Genomic DNA, 24,021 nt, shown 5'->3' on the forward strand with positions numbered 1-24,021 from the left:
TATCGTAGCTCAGGAGATTTCTTGTCCAGCATAACTTTAATGACAGTGGTATAAATTCTGAAAAGAATCAGCCCCCCAAGAGGCGTCAAGGAGGCCGTACTGAATCAGTATTGGGTTTAGATTAAAATATGGCCGATGCCAAGCCAGACCTAGGGTTGGGGCTTGGCAGGTACAAAAATCTTGCAAGCCAGTTTTGCAAGATCTTGGCCTGAAGCTGATGAAATATTGTAAGATCATACAAGATTTTTAGATCTGAACCGGAGATAGAACAAGGGACACTTCTGATTCCAGACCCAACCTACGAAGCAGAACAATAAGGTGGATTTTAATACAGGAATAATTCAAAGCCTGCCAAATTAGGCTGGGGTGAGTGGTTGATCTTATGTTCTGAGTCAGCCTCTGCCATCAAACCAGCTATTTATAAAAGCACTTGACGGAGGGAAATGGGGTACAGCGATAGCTTGAGAGTTTGTGATGCGTGTCCAGGAGGTGCAGCTCAGAATTTGAACCTTTTGTGCCTTCTCTGGTTCTGGGTGGCTCTTGAGGCCAAGATGGTTCCCTAGGGGCTGTTGTCCATTCTGGCACACACCCCATTCTGCGCCACCCACCATCCCCATAATGCTGCGCACATCCTGCCCTCTCCAACACACCCTTTAGGCTGGGGTTTGTGAGAGTCCTGCAGAGAGCAGTCTTCCCCCTATTTCAGCTAACAAACTTGGATGGCCCTCGTCTGCTGCCACAGCAGCTTGCAGGGACCATAGTGGGGAGTGACAGTCCCACCTGGAGCGCTTTGCAGAGTTGGCTTCTGCAACTCATACAGACAGGAGTGAAAAATTATGTAAAACAGGAGTAAAGCAAAAAATGCTGAAATGTAAATACATGAAAGGTACAAGTAAATCTTCTTGCAGGCTAGCTACAATGAGGTGGGATGGACAGGAGTAGGAAGGCAGAGATCCATGGAAGGAGGAGAGCATCTCCAATGGGAAATTGAAATGCCTCCATTTTGTGTTTTCAGTGCTCACTTCCCTCTCTCATCCAATTTCCTGCTGCTACTAATAAAAATGGACAAAATACATTTTAAAGTGGAAATAATATCTCCCGTTCTTTAAGTGGATATGGGCAATAATGGGGCTGCAGCACTATCGGGAACTGTTGAAGAATTGTCTTTGCAGCTTACCAGGTCACAATCCTTTTCTCTGACTTCTGTATGTTAATGAATGTCTTTGGACTATGGCCCCTGTGACATCCATAGCAGTGGCACCATCAAAACAGCCAAGATTTTTCTGAGGCTGTCCTTAGGAGCCGGAGAAATCTGCTAAATGTCTGACAGCAGGCAAGTGTGGAGGAGAGGGATGCTAGGAGTTGTGGTGGTGGCAGGATGAACAGGAGTAGGGGAAGCACAATGCCAAGGTGGAGAGAGACTGGCTGGAGTGGGGGGCGGTGTTCAGGACCAAGGGGACAAAGAAGCAAAGGCAGGCTAAAGGAGTGGGGAAAGGCTAAGGACCGACGTGAGGAAGAAGGGGATCCAAGGGAAGGAAAGGACCAGAGTAGGGTGACTAGATGTCCCGATTTTATAGGGACAGTCCCGATTTTTGGGTCTTTTTCTTATATAGGGTCCTATTACCCTCCACCCCAGTGTCCCGATTTTTCCCATTTGCTGTCTGGTCACCCTAGACCAGAGGGTGTGGAGAAGGGACATGGAGCAGAAAAGAAACCACAGGGGAATTAGTTAAGAAATCAGAGCAGTGAGTGGTGCTGTTAAAGGGGGACAGCACTGAAGAGTGTCACGTCAAAGAGAATAAAGCTTTAAAGAAAGGGTAAGGTGTTTTTTTTTCCTGAAGGAGTAGAGAGAAAAAAGGAATAAATCTTCAAAGGGAATGAAGAATTGAGGTTGACAATCACGAAGAAGGAAGATCCCACAATGCCTCAGTAAGTTATTTATTTCTGTTTTATTAAATGTTTGTTTTATTCAACATTCTACACCTGTGACTTAATGGCTGATTGATTGTTTCCTTCCATAGATTCAGCCTGCTTTAAACCCCATATAGATCAGCCTCATTTTTCATTCTGAAAAGTTGACAGATCCCCACTGCTTACAGAGGAAACTCAAATTGAAATACAGCTTTTGAATTGTATTTGTTCTTTTCTGTTGTAAAGGGCTTTTGAGATGCTCCTTGCCGTATGAGACCTCTTACTGTGGTGGCAACAACTGGCACCAGCTCTCAGCTGAGACCCCAATCCTGCAGTTTGCTGTGTGCAGGTGGCCTGCCATACCCTCACAAAGCCCCATAGAAGGAAAAGGGGCTCTGCATGGGCACAGCACAGTTCAAGCCCCCAGGCAATGAATTGTAGGATTGGAGCCTAATTCTCACTTTGCTCTTCCGAAAATGTGATCAGTCTCAGATGCTTGTGGCCTTAGCCTGCCTGTCAGCAAAGATGGAATAGCTGAATACTATGGAGAAGTCTAATATTATAAAGCTTCATTACTCCTACAAAATATACTACAGGCGAATACTTACTGGCACACTGAACTCCAAGAGTAATTTCAAAATAAACGAACAATTTACATTTTGCTGATACAGTTTGTTTCTGTATCATGTTTGTTCATAGAAGGTTTGATCCTTAAGTTGCTTCACCACTCCTGGCCCCAGGACCCAGCGAGTCTAATGCCAGCTCTGGTGACCCCATTAAAAATGGGGTCACGACCCACAGTTTGAGAACTGCTGCCCTACAGGATTATAGCCTTCCTTGCAAATTTGTAGAAATCTAGTAATTATCAATGGATCTTCCAACCATTGGTACAAATTAGCAATTCTCTACTGTAATTAAAGCCTCACTAGAAAGATTTGAGAAGAACATGGGGTGAGGGGAGGGGGATATTGTGTCATTATCCCTATTTAAAAGTACTTACCACACTATAGGCCAGTAATGAGACATTAAGTAAAAATGTGTGTACAGTTTGTATGCTGCTGTATGTCTCCTGATAATGTGTACTGTGTGAGGTGATCTTGGTGGGCATTATTTTTATTCCCGTCTGAAATTATTTAAAGAAATTCTTGGGTGTTACACAGTGCAGGGCCATTACTAGGTATCTGGTGAACAGTGAGTTAATGCCAGCTCGGCTTCTCCCCCTGCCCTGGCACAGGTGCTTAAAGGAAGGAATCTAAGAATTGTTACTTTGAGAAACAGAGGAAAATACCTCTGGGACAATAGGGCTCTGGGCTCTGGCTTGAACCCCAAACTGGGAGATCTTGTCTGCTTTTAACGTATTTTCTTTTTTTGTTTCCAAATATTGCTCTGGGAGGAAAATACTGCTGACTGCTTCCATAGTCTTCCCTCTGAGGCATCAGGTCAGTGCATGTGTTAGCAACCCATGTATAATGGTGGAGAAAGCCACCTTTTGAACAAGTGTATATGGTCCTAGCTGTGTTCCAAGAGAGTGGGGCATGCAGGGAGACCTTGGAATTCCTAAGTGCCCTATCTGACTATCCCAGGGGAAGAGGGGCTAGAGGGTGTGAAAATTGACGGCCTTAATCTGGACATTGTTTACGTGCTCTAAGACTGAGCAGAGCTGGGGTATGCTCTCCTTTACTGGCTCTGCAGGAGTCACAAGCGACCTGTGGCTGTTTCAAGTGGTTTGCGAATGTATAAGTTGAGATTTGGCCATCTTGATTCCTAGTGAGTAGTACCCAGGGCCAGCTCCAGGCACCAGCTAAGGAAGCTGGTGCTTGGGGTGGCCAATTCAAAGGGGCAGCACGTCCGGGTCTTCAGCGGCGGGTCCCTCATTCCCTCTCTTCCTCTTTGAGCTGCCGCCAAAGTGCCGCCGAAGAAGAGGAGAGGGCGTGAAGGACCCGCTGCTCGTCTTTCTCTCCCCCCTCCTCCCGCTTGGGGTGGCAGAAAAGCTGGAGCGGGCCCTGGTAGTACCTTACTCCATGAGTAGTCCCATTGATTTGGGGCCAACTCACGGAGTAAAGCACTAATCAGCATGAGTGAGGGTAGCAGTATCTGGCCCATATCTGGCCCATAATGAGCTTTTACTCTGTTCACAGACATCATAAAGCCTAGTCAAGATTCCTCAAAGACACATTAAAGAAAATAAGCAGATCTGCTCTGGTCTAGGCCCAATGAAGTGAAATTAGTGCAGTGCTCATCAAACTGATAGGAATCCCTTTTGCCAGGCCTTACACAGGGAAATCATGTACAATCTTTCTCTTCCCCCTCCATCTTGCTTGAATCACTCCACTTCCAGTCAGAGCCTCTTCTGAGAAAGATTGAGTATCATGCCAAATTTCATAAGTGTATACAGTGGTGCAAATGGCATAATTATTTGGCTGGATCAAGATCTAAAGCAGGAAAGACAGGTCTAACTTAGCAAGACATCCCTGCCTTCTGTGTATTGCTAGGTACCATATAAATTCTGGGGCATATGATGCCAAACATGGCCTCTACCACAGGGGTTCTCAAACTGGGGGTCGGGACCCCTCAGGAGTCGCAAGGTTATTACATGGGGGGTCGCAAGCTGTCAGCCTCCACCCCAAACCCTGCTTTGCATCCAGCATTTATAATGGTGTTAAATATAAATTTAAAAACTCCTTTTTATATATGGGGGGGTTGCACTCAGAGGCTTGCTATGTGAAAGGGGTCACCAGTACAAAAGTTTGAGAACTACTGCTCTACCATATGCAGATTCAGCGTAGAAACTCATTTCTGAGGAATACTTACTTTCATACATCCAAACACGCAGAAATTCTATTTGGGCAATAGGATAGTGACCATGCAAGTTTTGCAGTGCAGAAATAAACAACTTAAAAATCTAATTTAACGTGGGGCAGCAGGCTGCAGGCCATACTAGTTTTCCCAAGCACCAAATTAGATTTATGATTCAATTTCTCCTGGACAACCACAATTAATGTTTAGACATACAGATAACAGCCAGTTTCATAAGGGAGCAATATGTTTATCTGTGCATCTCATAAACCCACTGTCAAGAACATATACAGTCCTGCCTGACCTTTAACAACCTCCATTGTGAAACTTAAACCAAATATTCCAGACAGTCTCTTCTTCAGTGATGAGCAGAATATAATGAGATGAGAATGGTTGTGATTTGTAGCTGGAATCACTTATTGAGAGATTTTGACCCAGATTCTCCCCTGCCTTAGGGCTCCTTTGTACTGTAAGCACACTAAATTGGCATGGCTAGCCACAGAAATATTCCACATTCACACACCCCATGACTGATCAGTGGCTAGCACTGGGGACATGATATGGGGAAACAGGGGCACCGCCAAGGCTTTCCTGTACCTCAGCAATCCCTGGTTGCCATAACAGCCCCTTGGTAACTGGCCTGGTGCACAGCAAGCCCAGATCTGGGGAGTGCTGAGATGACTTAATGCCACTCTGCATCCCAACCCCCTCCAAAGTTTCTCTGTGAAATTCCCTAGCCACAAGTAAAGATCTGGGCCTTTGTAACTCTTGTAATGTCACGATTGACAGGCCCCAAGCTTTGGTCACTCCTCATTAGAAAATAATGTGTTAATTTCTTGTCACTGGACTGTTTTGAAACAATCAGCCCTTCCAAACGAGGGCCCAGGTCTGTAGTCTTTAAAACGACAACTCTTAGACTGTGCACTCTACCCAAAACAAACGCAAGAGGCTGAGTTTGTTCTGAGAGGGAGCGGGGTGTTTGTGGGCCAGGTATAGTCCCCCGCTGCCTCTGCCCTTGGTGGCTGAGAAGGGCCTGGAATTCTCACCCTTTGGATTCTGTCCATTTCAGTTTGCTCACTGCTCATGAGATAGTCCTTATCCCCTGACAGCTGTTTGGCCTATGTGAAATTAACATGTGTTCTCAGTCCAGTTTCTAATGGACAGGTGCTCATCTGCAGGAATCAACATAACTGGCACTCATTGGCACCCTCATCTGCAGTCTCAGCTGTGAGGCCCACAAACTGGATGTGCCTGGGGACTGAAGTGCCCTGCCCTCCCCGATGTGGTGGTCTCAGGTCAGGATTGTGACATCAGCAGGAGGCAGAGTGGGGAAGCTAACATGATTGCTGCCCATGTTGTACCTGTTCTATGAATGACTATTTAATGTTAAACCGTATCCAGGGTTCCTTACTCTAGCACTGGGTGAAAAAGCATGTGTGTAATTTACCAGAGACTTGCTCTACTCTGTCACCTATACATCCTGTTCAAACTTAGGGTATATCTACACTGCAGGCTTGCCATGTGGTGTTGCCCAAAGCCCCTTACTATCCACACTCAAAGCCCTTAAATGCATGTGTAGATGTAGGATATGAGACACACACGCTCTGCAGTGTGGATGCTCTGAGTTGGGCTTGGCTAACATATGCCTGCCTTCGTGTGAGTCAGGTGTAGTCTGCAGTGCAGATATACCCTTAATCTCCATTGCCTCGCTGTGCTGCAGTGTGACATTTTGGGGTTCACCCAAGCCAGTAAAGGGTTCAGTCAGCATCTGCCTTGTAACCCGGAGTGTCTTGTGGCTGTGCAGCTTTGGTCCAATGCTCTGACCACAACAGCAGCCCATAAGCCTGACTCTGGCATATTTTTTTACAAATATTACTGCAGTAGGGTGTGAATAGAGGGGCTTCTTGTTTCGCATGCACAGTTAAGGACCCCTGTGTCACTTCTCCTACCTCATCTGTCTGAAATTCTCTCCCATCTTCTAAGACACTGACTCATTCCTCTCTTCAGCCATTGGCTTTCACTGAATAGTTTTATGTGTTGGATGCTATATAAGGAAACCAATCATACTGAAGTGTACTAGCAAACAGGCTGTTTGTTTGTTGTTTTATTTTGGTTCTTTAGTTCAGCATTAGGAACAATTTACCAAACCCTTCAGACTTTCTGAAAAGACTGACGCATGCTGGTGACTTAGAGGGATTACGTAATGGCTCGAGACAGCTGTATGCGCCAAATGTCGTTCTCCTGCATTCATTCGTTCCCTTATTCAGTCTTGATCATTTTCTCTGAAATTATTCAGAGGATGCTATAGTTAGCATATTTCACGTAGAACTGAAGACTCAATTAACTCGTTCACTATAATTAGACAGAAAAGTAACACATCTGAAAATAAATGGCCAAGAGATGGTGGTTTTATTTTTTTATGTGCTATGATACAAAACAAGTGGGTGGACAGTCAGACAGAACTGTGGCGATGGGGCCAGAGCTGCAAGTGGTGTAAATCCACGTAACTCCATTGGCTTCAGGGGAGCTACACCAGCTGACATCAGCTGTGCATCTATGGTGCCGTTGTGATAATGGTATAAAAATGATAATTATAGATATCAGTGGAAGCCTCTTCTGGCAAGGAGTTCTACAGCTGGAGTCCTGCCAATGCAAATGCTGCCTCCCGGCCTGATCATCTGAACTTTGGATGTCTCGTTGCACTGTCAATGAGTAGCTGCTTTGGACGGTCATGGATGATGATGACGTCTGAGGTAACTAGGTCCCAATCCATTAAAGTGGAGATTTACAAAGTATGGAGCATTTGCTCAGGGCCCGTGGGGCAGTGACTGGTCACAAGGTACAATGCTCCTCATTTTCAGGAGATTAATGTATTTTTAGCTTCTTTTAATACAGCCGAATACTTTCCTGATGTTACTCCTTCATGTACATGCCTATGTGATCACAATTCAGAGAAAATGCGTCAGTGAGACCAGCTCTGTATTAAAACATGGTCCACACTGAACATCTGCATCAAAGGCTGGAGAGAGTTAGGCCTAGTTTACACTAGTAATTTTTGCTGGTATAATGTCATTTTTAACAACATTTTTATAATGGAAAAAGCCCTGGTGTAGACACTGGCAAGCAAGTGCTTTTGCTGATATAGCTTATTTAGCACGGGGAACTAGTATACACTACACTAGTAAAAGCACTCTTTCCCCTCTGGCCCCCTAGTATAGATATACTGGCACAGCTATTCTGGCAAGCCCTTTCTAGTGTAGGCAAGGTCTAAGACTAGGTCACCGAAATGTCTCTTGAAATGGATAAGGAGGAAATGGGATTTGTTAAACTTAGGAGCGGTGTATTCTCATTGGCCTCTCTCCTCGGCTTCCTTGTGTTCCCTTCAGGTACTGCAATTGTTTCTACTTGATATTGGAGTCTAATGTGGAGGACAAAAGCATCGCTACAGTGGTTAAGTTCTTCTCCTTAGACAGGAGTGCGGTTTCCAGACCACTGGAAGATGCAGCATTATCAACCCTAAACATTCACAAATCATGAGTCAGGACGCAAAGACTCATGAGATCAATTTAAAAATTGAGATTTAAAAAAACAACAAAAAGCACATTTGGGGTCATTTTACTTATAGTTTTTGAGCCTTTCAGACAGTCTTGGGTCACATCTTCATCGTTTTGTTCACAATCACGAGAACTAGAAACATTTTTTTTAATGAATGCTGATTCTCACATAATCACAGGACTCCAGGATTTGGGACTCTGTTTTTTTTCCCCTTAATCATGGCACGACTTGCAGTACAATCCTAGAGTGGGCTACACTGAAGATTCATAAAGGAATGCCTTGCTACTGTGCTAATCTGCACATCCAGGAACGGTGATGATTCAAGCATGGCCCGAGGCATCATGATTTGCAGTCATATGCCCTTAATCACTGGTGAGGTAAGAATACTGACATTTTCCCAAATGTTTTCTCTTCCTACTAACATCACTTCTTTGCCTTTCCTGGATTAAGTTTTGGAGTAAAAAATTCAAAAAGCAGATAAGCCACTTTTCAAAAGTGATAGGCTCTTAAATCACTTAGCAACTCTTTGAAACTTTTACCATTATCCACTGCATATCAGAATTCTCCCAGGATGTAGCATTTGTTTATGGCATCTGACAGACAGGGCCTCAGCTGGTACAAATTGGTGAGGGCTCCATTAGGATCTGCCAGCAGCCTATGTTGAGAGTGGAAGATAAAATGAAACATTTCAAATCCACGTTTGTTCTCATTTTGTTTGCACTAACAGAACCAAAGCAGGTCTGTGTGGGCTTACTTCAAAGTGTAGTACATGTTTCTAAAATTTAGAAATACTTCTTGAAAAGAAATCCATATCCACTTGTTTGCCATTTGAGAAAGTAAAACATTGTTAAATCCAGTTATTTACACTGGCCTTCCCAGGTACATTTTGTCTTTCCCATCTTTCTAAGAGTCAAAAGATTGAGCGACAGCTGTTGCATCTAGAGCTAGGATAGGCAACCTATGGCACACGTGCCGAAGGCGGCACGAGAGTTGATTTTCAGTGGCACTCACACTGCCCGGGTCCTGGCCACCGGTCCGGGGCGCTCTGCATTTTAACTTATTTTTAAATGAAGCTTCTTAAACATTTTAAAAACCTTATTTACTTTACATACAACAATAGTTTAGTTATATATTATAGACTTAAAGAAAGAGACCTTCTAAAAACGTTAAAATGTATTACTGGCACGCAAAACCTTACATTAGAGTGAATAAATGAAGAGTCGGCACACCACTTCTGAAAGGTTGCTGACCCCTGATCTAGAGGATGCTCTTGTCACGGCACTTCAGTATTTATTACTCAGCAGTGCCATAGGACATGGCTTTTTTCTCCTTTGACAATTCCACATATTCTTTTTGCCTTTAGTTTATTTACTGCCTTTGGCTGATGACAGCTCTGCAAGTTGCATATTGTAATCCATGTGTAAACATCCTGAATTTATAAAAATTGGAGCACCAGATGAGAGCTATGTCAATAATCGGACTGTTCACCAATTTTACAGACTTAATTAAAAAGTTGTGCATTCTTTGTTTTCATATTGGAAATGAGTTCACTGATTTGTTTGTATTAAAAACCTGACAGCACTGCTATGTGCTTATCTGTAGTGTTTATAAATATACACTGTGATCCTTGCCTATTCTTGCTCCTAGCACTCAGGGCAAGTCTACACTATGGCACTATATCGGCACCGCTGTAGCGTGTCTGGTAAAGATATGCTATGCCAATGGGAGAGCGTCTGCTGCCAACATAGCAGCAGACGCTGCTTCATTTCTCACAGTGTTGGCATATGAATTTCAGGCTTAGACCCCAACCCTGTCGGATGTTCTGTATGGACAGACCTCACTGTGCAGAGCTCCAATGAATTGTGGAAGTAGTGGTGCTAATGCTATAAAGATTCATTGTGAAGCATAAAGACTGAGAACTCTTGCAAATTTGGTCTTAGTTAGGGTGACTGGAGGTGATTCACTCACTCCTATAATGTCTAATGTTTCTCTTAATATTAAGAGAAACATCTTAGCAAGATTATCTAGTGGGACTAACTCTGGGATCAGTTCTTCTGGAGGGGCTCCCTAGTATACACCAATTACTTGTACTTGGTAGATCAAGCAGAGATGGACCCTGGTGAGTAGAATTGATCGGTACCGTTAACATTAATAAAGCTTTGATATTTGAGGCCCTTGAGACAATGTCTACAGCCTTTGGTAAGAAGAAATAGTGTTGAGATTGAGGCTTTATTTCCAAAATTTATAGTGGTGGTTCTTTTATTTTAAAAGATGTTTCATTTAACAGTCCTGAATGCCCAAAACACTTCTCTTTTAAAGAAGCTGGATTGCATGCTAAACAGTGTATTAATGCACCTGTTAATGACTTCTCCTTTCTTGTCCCCCCTGCCAAATCCTGATTTCCGTTCTATTATATTGGCTTCTTTAACAGCAGTGGCGGGAGGGACAGACACAAAAGGGCAAAGCTGTTTGAATTTTTAACACAATAAAAGCCAGTGTTTTCTTGCCAGAAAACAACTTTGCATCCTGAAAACCAGAATAATAGGCTAAGAGAATGGGAAGAGAAAGTATTATTGATCCACGACTTTAAGGGGAGCGCTGGGGTGGTGGTTCTATTCATCTTGGTATAGGGGCACAGTGCCTTTTCTTACAGCAGGTTGTACAGAGCTGCCTCCTACAGGTAGAAATAGAGACCAGTAGTGTATTTAGCACATTCTCCTACTCTGGGTTAGGATGGTGCGTATCGTGTAGGTTCTTTGCAAATTTGCACAGGTCTTATCTAGCGGTGACCTTGAGAATACTGTTCTCCAGGAAACTAAACCATGAGCATCAGTGCAGTTATAAGGCAGAAATGCTGAAGCGCTACACTGGTAGTCCAGCACAGAATTGTTTCCTATTTGATGAGTGGCAGTTCTCTCACCTGGCAGTACTCGTGGTTCAAAGTTAATTCCAGTCAGATATCAGGGGCTAGATTGGATTAGCTCTGTATTTCCGAAAATAAGAGGTCAGTGGTCTTTCTCCCTCTTGGCAGGTCAATGTTATGATGTTTAAGGACTTCAACTTCACAGAAGTGTTCACACTCTGGGGAAGAACTGACAACAGCAGAAACATTTCTACAAGTCTCTGAGACAGTGATGGGCTGTAGGGAAACTGCAAATGCAACTGTTTGTGATAAGCTGGATGGACTGTTCACAAATCTACTTGACTCATGCCATGCAAGGTCTGGAATGGGGTACCCTGGAACTTGACAAGACCCTAAACAGGAAGAATAGTATGAGGCTATACGGACCTTATAAGAGAAGAAACCACTTTGGGGAAGTCCGTTGTTGGAGAGGTTCCAAAGGCTCCATGTAGGGCCCATTTTACCAAATTGAAAGATGTGCTGCAGCAGGGTTCTTGACTCGTTTGGAAAGTCTGGAACACAAAGCATAGAAAGCTGCCCAGTGCTCAAGAGAGAGATTTGGTGCTGCAGAATTTACAAAAGCCGCCCATGCTGATTCACGACTGAAGCGCTGGCAATGGAGGAGCTGCACCCAGAATTATCCTGCCGTGGTTTGTAATTCCTATCTGAATTATCAATTGTTTTTGTTCATCTATGTAATCAGCGAGCTTCTGACAGCGAAGGTTGGTCCAGTATGTTCTCTAAACAGCTTTGGACATAATTGGTAATTACTTTTATTCTGTTCTCCTGGAACATATTCAGGAGAATGAGCTGCCTCTCCACTGCTGCCAGAGAAAGGAGATCTGTAATTTAAGGAACTGGAGACCTAACTCTTTACTTTGCTCCAATTACAAGATATTGTTAAACTCTAGCAAATTGTTAAAGCAAAAAAAAATTACATGGACTCAGCAGCACAGTGTGAGCCATCTTTTTGCATTGTAAATCCAGTTGTTGAGAAATTGTTTTTAATCCGACATGACTTAACTGTTTGCAGACTTCTTACTATTCAGCTCATTTCAGTACATCTGGAAAAAGCGCTTCATGGGGTTGATCGGAAATATTTGCTTAGAACTCTACAAGCTTTTGGAACTGTACCGGTTTTTATGTCTTGTGTTACAGTCACGTATCACAATGTAGGTAGTTGTTTTAAAGATTAATAAAGGTCTCGGCCAGTGTCTCCTTGTTAAGAGAGGCACTGACTCTAATGCATTTGTTGACGAGCCTCTCGGGTGAATTTTCTGTGCCAGGTAGGTCAATAGGTAATAGGCACATCTGCTTGTCAGGGTAATGATGTCACTTTTTAAACATTTCCACAGAGTGGTGTGCAGGCTCTTTGCAAACAGGCCCAGACGTAGCGTCTTCTGTCTGCCCAAACTGGGCGCTAAATGACACCTTTTAGCAAGTTCTTGGCAGGGTGCTGCAGAGGAGCATGTGGATCGGACACAGACTTCTCTTAGGGGAGAGTCTGATGATAGAGAATCTCCAGGTTATAGTCAGGAGCAGAGGACGGAAGAGGATAATGTAAGGGCTGGATCAGATGATAAACAGTCACATAAAAAAGAATCTGGCACATCAGAAAAGGGCAGACAAATAAACAGGGACAAGTTTTTAAAGTGCTTGTACACAAATGCTAGAAGTCTAAATAATAAGATGGGTGAACTAGAGTGCCTTGTGGTAAAGGAGGATATTGATATAATAGGCATTACAGAAACCTGGTGGACTGAGAGCAATCAATGGGACACAATCATTCCGGGGTACAAAATATATCGGAAGGACAGAAAAGGTCATGTAGGGGGAGGAGTGGCACTACATGTGAAAGAAAATGTAGATTCAAATGAAGTAAAAATCTTAAGCGAATCCACATGTTCCATAGAATCTCTATGGATAGAAATGCCATGCTCTAATAAAAATATAACATTAGGGATCTATTATCGACCACCTGACCAGGACAGTAATAGTGATGATGAAATGCTAAGGGAAATTAGAGAGGCTATCAAAATTAAGAACCCAATAATAGTGGGGGATTTCAATTATCCCCATATTGACTGGGAACATTTCACTTCAGGACGAAATGCAGAGATAAATTTCTCAATACTTTAAATGACTGCTTCATGGAGCAGCTGGTACGGGAACCCACAAGGGGAGAGGCAACTCTAGATTTAATCCTGAGTGGAGCGCAGGAGCTGGTCCAAGAAGTAACTATAGCAGGACTGCTTGGAAATAGTGACCATAGTACAATAGCATTCAACATCCCTGTGGTGGGAAGAACACTTCAACAGCCCAACACTGTGGCATTTGATTTCAAAAGGGGGAACTATACAAAAATGAGGGGGTTAGTTAAACAAAAGTTAAAAGGTACAGTGACTAAAGTGAAATCCTTGCAAGCTGCATGGGCCCTTTTTAAAGACACCATAATAGAGGCCCAACTTCAATGTATATCCCAAATTAAGAAACATAGTAAAAACTAAAAAAGAGCCACCGTGGCTTAACAACCATGTAAAAGAAGCAGTGAGAGATAAAGACTTCCTTTAAAAAGTGGAAGTCAAATCCTAGTGAGGCAAATAGAAAGGAGCACAAACACTGCCAACTTAAGTGCAAGAGTGTAATAAGAAAAGCCAAAGAGGAGTTTGAAGAACAGCTAGCCAAAAACTCCAAAGGTAATAACAAAATGTTTTTTAAGTACATCAGAAGCAGGAAGCCTGCTAAACAACCAGTGGGGCCCCTTGATGATCGAAATACAAAAGGAGCACTTAAAGACGATAAAGTCATTGCGGAGAAACTAAATGGATTCTTTGCTTCAGTCTTCACAGCTGAGGATGTAAGGGAGATTCCCAAACCTGAGCCGGCTTTTGTAGGTGACAAATCTGAGGAACTGTCACAGATTGAAGTGTCACTAGAGGAGGTTTTGGAATTAATTGATAAACTCAACATTAACAAGTCACCGGGACCAGATGGCATTCACCCAAGAGTTCTGAAAGAACTCAAATGTGAAGTTGCGGAACTATTAACTAAGGTTTGTAACCTGTCCTTTAAATCGGCTTCGGTACCCAATGACTGGAAGTTAACTAATGTAACGCCAATATTTAAAAAGGGCTCTAGAGGTGATCCCGGCAATTACAGACCAGTAAGTCTAACGTCAGTACCGGGCAAATTAGTCGAAACAATAGTTAAGAATAAAATTGTCAGACACATAGGAAAACATAAACTGTTGAGCAATACTCAACATGGTTTCTGTAAAGGGAAATCTTGTCTTACTAATATATTAGAGTTCTTTGAAGGGGTCAACAAACATGTGGACAAGGGGGATCCGGTGGACATAGTGTACTTAGATTTCCAGAAAGCCTTTGACAAGGTCCCTCACCAAAGGCTCTTACGTAAATTAAGCTGTCATGGGATAAAAGGGAAGGTCCTTTCATGGATTGAGAACTGGTTAAAAGACAGGGAACAAAGGGTAGGAATTAATAGTAAATTCTCAGAATGGAGAAGGGTAACTAGTGGTGTTCCCCAAGGGTCAGTCCTAGGACCAATCCTATTCAATTTATTCATAAATGATCTGGAGAAAGGGGTAAACAGTGAGGTGGCAAAGTTTGCAGATGATACTAAACTACTCAAGATAGTTAAGACCAAAGCAGATTGTGAAGAACTTCAAAAAGATCTCACAAAACTAAGTGATTGGGCAACAAATTGGCAAATGAAATTTAATGTGGATAAATGTAAAGTAATGCACATTGGAAAAAATAACCCCAACTATACATACAATATGATAGGGGCTAATTTAGATACGAGTCAGGAAAAAGATCTTGGAGTCATCGTGGATAGTTCTCTGAAGATGTCCACGCAGTGTGCAGAGGCGGTCAAAAAAGCAAACAGGATGTTAGGAATCATTAAAAAGGGGATAGAGAATAAGACTGAGAATATATTATTGCCCTTATATAAATCCATGGAACGCCCACATCTTGAATGCTGTGTACAGATGTGGTCTCCTCACCTCAAAAAAGATATTCTAGCACTAGAAAAGGTTCAGAAAAGAGCAACTAAAATGATTAGGGGTTTGGAGAGGGTCCCATACGAGGAAAGATTAAAGAGGCTAGGACTCTTCAGCTTGGAAAAGAGAAGACTAAGGAGGGATAAGATAGAGGTATATAAAATCATGAGTGATGTTGAGAAAGTGGATAAGGAAAAGTTATTTACTTATTCCCATAATACAAGAACTAGGGGTCACCAAATAAAATTAATAGGCAGCAGGTTAAAAACAAATAAAAGGAAGTTCTTCTTCACGCAGCGCACAGTCAACTTGTGGAACTCCTTACCTGAGGATGTTGTGAAGGTTAGGACTATAACAATGTTTAAAAGGGAACTGGATAAATTCATGGTGGCTATGTCCATAAATGGCTATTAGCCGGGATGGGTAAGAATGGTGTCCCTAGCTTCTGTTCATCAGAGGATGGAGATGGATGGCAGAAGAGAGATCACTTGATCATTGCCTGTTAGGTTCACTCCCTCTGGGGCACCTGGCATCGGCCACTGTCGGTAGACAGATACTGGGCTAGATGGACCTTTGGTCTGACCCAGTACGGCCATTCTTATGTTCTTATGTGGTGGCTCATCATCTACTCCCCAGGGCAACTGCTGGGGGTGTTCTTTGGCTATGATCAGCTTATGACTGAAAATTGGGAGGAGCCATGGAAGAAAAAGAAGGTCTGATTGTAGAACTGTTGCTGGCTCTTTCAGAGGAAAACCTTTAGCTAGTAGTAATTTGACTACTTGCACTTTGGGGCACAGTTGAGTGTATGTAGGCCGTCCTCGGAGGTGGGGCGGGGGGGGGGCCCGGTGGGACAGACCCAAAATCACATTATTCTTTTTGTAATGCTTATTACTGGTTAAAACCCACTTCCCTGTGTTTGACATTGGATAAAGGAAGACAGGAGTTGATTGATCTGGTTGCTAGGGTGGCAGCATTTCACCTGCAGTCTGCTCTGCTGCTGCATTTACACTCTCCTTTTGCCTTTTCTTTCCTCTGTCCTGCTGGGTTCTGATTTAAACACTTATTTCAGCAGGGTAACAGTGGGTTGCATAGCAGGAATTTGCACCCTTTTAAAATAGAATCTTCTAAATGCCTGGAAACCATTGTCTTGTACTCAGGTTGAAAAGAGACCCTACAATACAACAGCCCATAGCGTTCAGAGGGGCATTTGTTTTTTACTCTTCTCTTGCCTTCTGTGGTTTCTTCCCTTAGAGTTTGTTGCTATTTTTATTCACGCTGGGTTAGCAAGGCTATCTCACGTGAATGACTTTGATCTTTTAGGTTGGAAGTCTGGAGGAAATCATTGCTGTTCAGACAGGGATCAGATCTTTGTTTTCTGGATAAAATCCTCCACAGGCTACTCAGTTCTTCCAACACATTTTCAAGGGGAATATTTTAGCAGAGAGAGGATGCTGGTTTTACTTCATTAGTTTACTCTTCCTTAGTGGACAAGATTAATCTCCAACAATGGAGTGGAAACGATTAGGGCACTAGCCAGGGACTATGGAGACCTGGGTTCAATTTCTTGCTCTGCCACAGACTTCCTGTGTGCCCTTGGGCAAGTCACTGAGGCCCAGATCCTGGTGGTGGTGGGGAAATCCAGTGATTGCAGGCGTTGATGGAGTGAAAGGAGTGGGAGAAACTCATAGAATATCAGGGTTGGAAGGGACCTCAGGAGGTCATCTAGTCCTGGTCAAAGCAGGACCAATCCTCAGGCCGCTTTTTGCCCCAAATCGCCCCCTCAAGGATTAAACTCACAACTGGGGGGTTAGCAGGCCAATGCTCAAACCACTGAGCTATCCGTCCCCCGTCATGGGTCCTGATTCAGGAAAGCACTTAAGCCTGTGCTTGAATGCTTTCATGCATAAGGATGTTTTCCTGAATTGCCTTTTCATTTCAAACCCTTTCTGTAGCAGTTCTTTGTTCCTCTCCGAGGAAGAGAATAGAGGGGAGCACTGAATGGCATTGTGCTATGGGGGGTTTTTACTCATAATTCCCGTCTTTCTACATTTCCACATTTCACTCACTCGTTCTTTGACATCTGCTGAGCAGATGTTGACAGCTCATTGAAAATGGTAACACAGCTCTTCCTTGAGAGGTACAAGCTAATTCAGAACTCATTGTGTGTCAGTGTGCTGTAGTTCAAGTAAGTTCCTTCCAATGAGCATCTTCTTGACCTTTCTCTGCCATTTATTACCTCACTCTTTATCATCACTTGCAGACCAGAAATAATATACTGAACATTGGTTCCAGCTCTGATCATTGGGGCACTTTGTTAATAACCTCTTTCTACACTGAGAACTAGTAATCTATTCCTTCTCTCTGTCTCCTAACTAGTTTTTAATTCATGACAGGACTGTACCTCTCACCCCTGGTTATCAAGTTTCCTATATAGTCTCTTGAGAGGGACTTTATCAAAAGCTTGAAGGTCTAAATAAATTATATCCACATTTCTCCTTTATCCATAAAATTATTTTTAAAATAAATTAAAATAAACAGCTTAGACTTGATTTGCCATCATAAATGTTATGGTTTTGTCTCTATCCTAATATACTCCTCTACCTGCCTTAGAAATGCATTATTTCTCCCAGTGCTGAGGTCAGGCTCACAAGTCTCTGGTTCCAACAATTAACCTTGGCTCCTCTTTTAAATGTGAGCACTATATTTTTCACCTTCCTCTGAGGCCTTCTAAATTACATAGTATAGGGCCTGATCCAAAACCAAGTGACTGTAGTGAGAAGTTTAGTTACTTGGTTCTTTAGTTCGCAGAGAACTCTCTCATATAACCTGCTCCCGGTGATGTAATGGAATTTAATCTCGCTAACATTTGCATTACCTTTTTAAACACATACCTCTGACAGCGTGTCACCTTCTTTACCTGTAAAAAAGTAACCTCTGTGTAGATATTGCCTCCCTCTCCCCTACTATTGATGGGGGTGAAGATCAGTGCAAATAAATCATTTGGCTTTCCTTCTGTTTATTTTTCCTCTTTGACTGACTGTAAATGGAGGTGTTTTGAAGAACTTAACAATTTTTAAGACTTTAAAAATGCACTTGTTCTTTTCTGCATTTTTGAAATATGTACAAAGCAATGCATTGCAAATGTTTGCCCTGGGATTTAGAATAGCTGCATAATGGGATTGAGGGGGTTTAATGCCAGGGGAAAATTACATTTCCCATAGTTAAAGACTTTCCTGCTGGTAGGTTTTTTTTTTTATGCTCATGTGGTTTCAAATGGTATCATTTGAGATTAACCAAGCAATGATTGGGCTTCAAAAGCTAATAGTTTCAAAAGCTTTCCACCCCTTGTCCAGGGGACTGCAGAATTGCAAGGCCACCGTACATACTGTTGTGCCTGTAGGGAGGTGTGGCTGGACACATTCCAAGCAACCATTTGCCAGGTCAGTGATTGGCTGGATTGGGATGACCACATTGACCTGACTCTATATGGGCTGCAGGTGAATGAGTCCCTTTCAAACCTGTAAGCAGTGACCTTTATCTTTGCTTGCTCACATACCGGACCAGTGGCAGGATGTGGGAGGCTTATTTTGCTTGCTCTGCTCCTGTGTTAGCCTTGTCAGTCACTTGTGTCAAATTCTGGCACAATGTGCCTGTTATGGAAAGAAAGAGATTAAAGAGCAGCTCCAGGTCTAGGTGACTTGCCTGGTTACACATGCAAAGCTTGCACAGACTGGAGGAGGAACTTAAAGGGGAGCAAACAGTGTAGTTCAGTAATGGTAGAGAGTGGGGATGGGCCGACCTGCACTCTGAGCTCCTGGGAAGGAGTCCCATGGGAACTCTTGCTGCATGAAGCCTGGCGGTAGTGACTTTGCCAAGCCAACAAAGAAGGATCCTGTGGCTCTCTGAAGGTTAATCTTTGTGTTCAGTTCTGTAAGATATTTACCTACTGGAAAGAGAGAAGGCTGGTAGGAAGTGATTCAGAGAGGCAGTGCATTGCACTCTAGGGTGTGGGACTCATCTGCTTACCATTGGGCCCTGGATTGGAACCCATGAAGAGGTTGGGCCTGGGTTCCATACCAAACCCTAAGGAAGAGTTGATTATAGAAGCCTATCGCTGGTGTGGGGAATCTAGCTTCAGAGCCTTCCCCCAACAAGAAGAGCGTAGCTCATGAGACTGTGCCCCAAGGGGAAGCCTAGGGTCCCTTGCCTAACCTAGAAGGTTATCCCATTGTTGGGCTCTTTACATATACCCTGAAAGAGGTGGACTTAAACACAGGACCTGGCTGAAGGGGCAGATCTTTGCAGGGCCAGAGCAGCCATGAAAAGGGGAGTATCTGGGAAGAGAAATGTCTGCCATGCCCTTGCCTGACCCTTGGGCAGTGAGTATTCCCTTCACAGTACCATGTATACTTTATCTCTCCTCTCCACCGACAAATTTCTTTCTGTACAATTGGAGGTGTTTGCGGTTCTGCTGCTACAGCTTTCCTCCAAAGAGGGACTCAGAGGCCCATCCCTCAGCAGCCCACACTGCTGCACAAATGGCATCTGCAGAGTAAAGCATGGATGAAGGTGTGCCTGCACAATGGCCCTGTTTTGTATGGTATTGGGCTAGGGAAGGGCTCGGCTGAATTATCACCAATGGGAGGTCCAGCTTCCAGTACCTGACTGTAGAGAAGGTTTCTCCTTGAGGGTTGGGGACACAAGGAGAACTGATGAAGTTTCAGCTGTTAACTGTTTTGATCCATTAGCATGAGGTGCTTAATCCAATGGTCATGCTAGTGAAAATGAGGTAGGATCAGAGGCTAAAATAGGGAAAGAACAAGGTCTAAATTGCTTTAGACAAGTTAGATGTCTTCAAGTCACCAGGGCCTGATGAAATACATCTTAGAATACTCAAGTAGCTGACTGAGGAGCTATCTGAGCCATTAGCAATTATCTTTGAGAAGTCATAGAAGACAGGTGAGATTCTGGAGGACTAGAAAAGGGCAAATATAGTAACTATCTATAAAAAGAAAATAAGGACAGACCAGTCAGCTTTACTTCTGTACCCGGAAAGATAATGGAGCAAATAATTAAGCAATCAGTGTGCAGACACCTAAAAGATAATATGATACGTAACAGTCAGCATGGATTTGTCAAGAACAAATCATGTCAGACCAACCTAATAGCTTTCTTTGACAGGATAACAAGCCAGGGGGATAAAGGGGGAAGAGGTAGTTGTGGTATATCTTGACTTTAGTGAGGGTTTTGATACTGTCTCACATGACCTTCTCATAAATAAACTAGGAAAATGCAACCTAGATGGAGCTACTATAAGGTGGGTGCATAACTGGTTGGAAAACATTCCCAGAGAGTAGTTATCAGTGGTTCACAGTCAAGCTGGAAGGGCATATCAAGTGGGGTCTGCAGGGATCAGTTCTGGGTCAAATTCTATTCAATATTTTCATCAATGATATAGGCATAAAGTGTGTGGATGATACCAATCTGGGAAGGGTTGCAAGTGCTTTGGGGGATAGGATTTTGAGAAAGTAACAGATTTTTTAGACAAGGGAAATGCGGTGGATCTAATATATCTGGATTTCAGTAAGGCGTTTGATACGGTACCGCATGAGGAATTACTGGTTAAATTGGAAAAGATGGGGATCGAAATGAAAATCCAGAGGTGGATAAGGAACTGGTTAAAGGGGAGACTGCAGAGGGTAGTATTGAAGGGGGAACTGTCGGGTTGGAGGGGGGTTACCAGTGGAGTTCCTCAAGGTTCGGTTTTGGGTCCGATTTTATTCAATCTATTTATTGCTGACCTGGGAACCAAGAGTAGGAGTGGGCTGATAAAGTTTGCGGATGACACCAAGTTGGGAGGTATTGCCAATTCGGAAAAGGATCGGGATATCCTCCAGGGAGATTTGGATGACCTTGTAAACTGGAGTATTAGTAACAGGATGAAGTTCAATAGTGAGAAGTGCAAGGTTATGCATTTAGGGATGACTAACAAGAATTTTAGTTATAAGCTAGGGACGCACCAGTTGGAAGTAACGGAGGAGGAGAAGGACTTAGGAGTCTTGGTTGATCGTAGGATGACTATGAGTAGGCAATGTGATGTGGCCGTTAAAAAAGCTAATGCGGTCTTGGGATGCATTAGGCGAGGTATTTCTAGTAGGGATAAGGAGGTGATAGTCTCGTTATATAAGGCGTTGGTAAGACCTCATTTGGAGTATTGTGTGCAGTTTTGGTCTCCCATGTTTAAGAAGGATGAATTCAAACTGGAACAGGTACAAAGAAGGGCCACTAGAATGATCCAAGGAATGGAAGGCCTGTCGTATGAAAGGAGACTTGAGGAGCTCGGCTTGTTTTCCTTAACCAAAAGAAGGATAAGAGGAGATATGATTGCACTCTTTCAATATATCAGAGGGATAAATACCAGGGAAGGAGAGGAATTATTTCAGCTCAGTGCTAATGTGGACACGAGGACGAACGGATATAAATTGTCAGTCAGGAAATTTAGGCTTGAAATTAGACGAAGGTTTCTAACCATCAGAGGAGTGCAATACTGGAACAGCCTACCGAGGGAAACAGTGGGGGCGAAGGACCTCCATGACTTTAAGATTAAGCTAGATAAGTTTATGGAGGAGATGGTATGATAGGATAAGGGGCTTAGTCAATAGGTCAATTAAGTGCCACACTGGTAAATAGTACAATGGGTCAATGATATGATATCCTTAAGCTTTTTCCAGAGGGTATGGCTAGAGAGTCTTGCCCGCATGCTCGGGGTTCAGCTGACCGCCATATTTGGGATCGGGAAGGAATTTTCCTCCAGGGTAGATTGGCAGTGGCCCTGGAGGTTTTTCGCCTTCCTCCGAAGCATGGGGCAGTGGTCGCTTGCTTAAGGAGTGGGTGGATCGGCATATGAGGCCTGCATCTTGCAGGAGGTCAGACTAGATGATCATAATGGTCCCTTCTGATCTTGAATTCTATGATTCTATGATTCTATGATTAAAATGCAAAATGATCTGGAGAAATGGTCTGAAATTCAATAAGGACAAATGCAAAGTACTTCACTTAGGAAGGAACAATCAGTTGCACACATACAAAATGGGAAATGACTGGTAGTACTTCAGAAAGGGACTTGGGGATCATAGTGGATCAAGCTAAATATGAGTCAACAGTGAAAACTGTTGGGAAAAAAAAAGCTAACATCATTTTGGGATGTTTGGGGACCATTTTAGCAGGAGTGTTGTAAGCAAGACATAAGAATTAATTCTTCTGCTCTACTCTGCACTGATTAGGCCTCAGCTGGAGTATTGTGTCCTGTTCTGGGTGCCACATTTCAGGAAATATATGGACAAATTGGAGAAAGTCCAGAGAAGAGGAAGAAAAATTATTAAAGCTCTAGAAAACATGACCTGTGAGGGAAGATTGAAAAAATTGGGTTTGTTTCAGCTGGAGAAGAGAGAGACTGAGGGCTAGTCTACACTTACCAGCCGGGTCGACGCGGTGAGTTCGACTTCTCGGAGTTCGAACTATCGCGTCTAATCTGGACGCGATAGTTCGAACTCCGGAAGCGCCGCGGTCGACTCCGGTACTCCACCACTGCAAAAGGCAGTGGCGGAGTCGACCTTGGAGCCGCGGACTTCGATTCCGCGGCGTCTGGACGGGTGAGTAGTTCGAACTAGGGTACTTCGAATTCAGCTACGCTATTCACGTAGCTGAACTTGCGTACCCTAGTTCGACCCCCGCCCTTAGTGTAGACCTGCCCGAGGGGACATAACAATTTTCAAGTACATAAAAGATTGTTAAAAGGAGGAGAGAGAAAAATCGTTGTTAACCTGTGAGGATAGGACAAGGAACAGTGGGCTTAAATTGCAGCAAGAGCAGCTAGGTTGGACATTAGGAAAAACTTCCTAATTGTCAGGGTGGCTAAGCACTGGAATAAATCACCCTGGGAGGTCGCGGAATCGCCGTCATTGGAGACTTTTAAGAGCAGGTTAGACATATACCTGTCAGGGATGGTCTAGATAATACTTGGTCCTGCCATGAGTGCTGGGGACTGGACTAGAAGACCTCTCAAGGTCCCTTCAGTCCTACAATTCTATGATTCATTGATGTCATGGTGGGGGTTTTTTCTCCATTATCTTTAGTGAGTTTTGGACCAGCCTCTAAGGCCCAGTTCTTCAAAGGTATTTAGGCTCATAAATACAATTGATATTAATGAAATACCTTTGAGGAGCTGGGCCTAAGGAACTGCCTGGAATTGTAATCCTAGTGTGAATAAAATGGGTGTCTCTTTCTCTCTCCCTGTTGCTGTATCTTGCCTTTGGCAACAAACTGCCTGGGGTAACTGACCTGTTCTGTGCAGTCAGGGTTGAGGCATCACGGAAGATTTGTACTTTTTCCATCCCCTAAGGTCTACCACTAGGCATTAAAATGGGAAATATGCCATTCTAGCACACTTCTGAATCTTTTTAAAACTCAGCCCCTGAAGCTAATGGCAGACTTACAGGCGAGGTGTCTACTGGACAATAGCAGAACTCTGTCCACCTAACTTCACCTTTCCACCAATGAAAAACTAACTGCAGCTCTGCATTAATGCAGCAAGATTCAGGTTGGACTGAAAATGTTTCCTACCCAAACACTCCACTCATTTACTTAAGCTGTGGGCAACCTTTCCAGTCTGTTCTAGTGAGGTTTTTATACGGTGCTCTATGAGGGTTGGGTCCAAAAAGTGGGGGCAGTGGCAAGGAGTATTATCTTTTATTCGGGTGTCATGGTGTAGCTGGGGTGACCCATGCACGCTGAGACTCCCTATAATGCAGCCCTGGTCTAAAGGGAATATAAA

At 43.4% G+C, this 24,021-nt stretch overlaps 1 long non-coding RNA gene across 1 annotated transcript; it reads left to right on the top strand.

Annotated features, from left to right (window-relative positions):
- The first annotated feature begins 3,162 nt into the window (after nucleotides 1-3,162).
- Nucleotides 3,163-12,294, top strand: LOC123364551. The gene is made up of 4 exons (XR_006577163.1): nucleotides 3,163-3,350; nucleotides 7,305-7,460; nucleotides 8,094-8,639; nucleotides 11,294-12,294. It is a non-coding gene; the product is annotated as an uncharacterized LOC123364551 (long non-coding RNA).
- Nucleotides 12,295-24,021: the final 11,727 nt, after the last annotated feature.

The sequence above is a fragment of the Mauremys mutica genome, chromosome 2 (genome assembly GCF_020497125.1).
Source record: "Mauremys mutica isolate MM-2020 ecotype Southern chromosome 2, ASM2049712v1, whole genome shotgun sequence".
Lineage (NCBI taxonomy): Eukaryota > Metazoa > Chordata > Testudines > Geoemydidae > Mauremys > Mauremys mutica.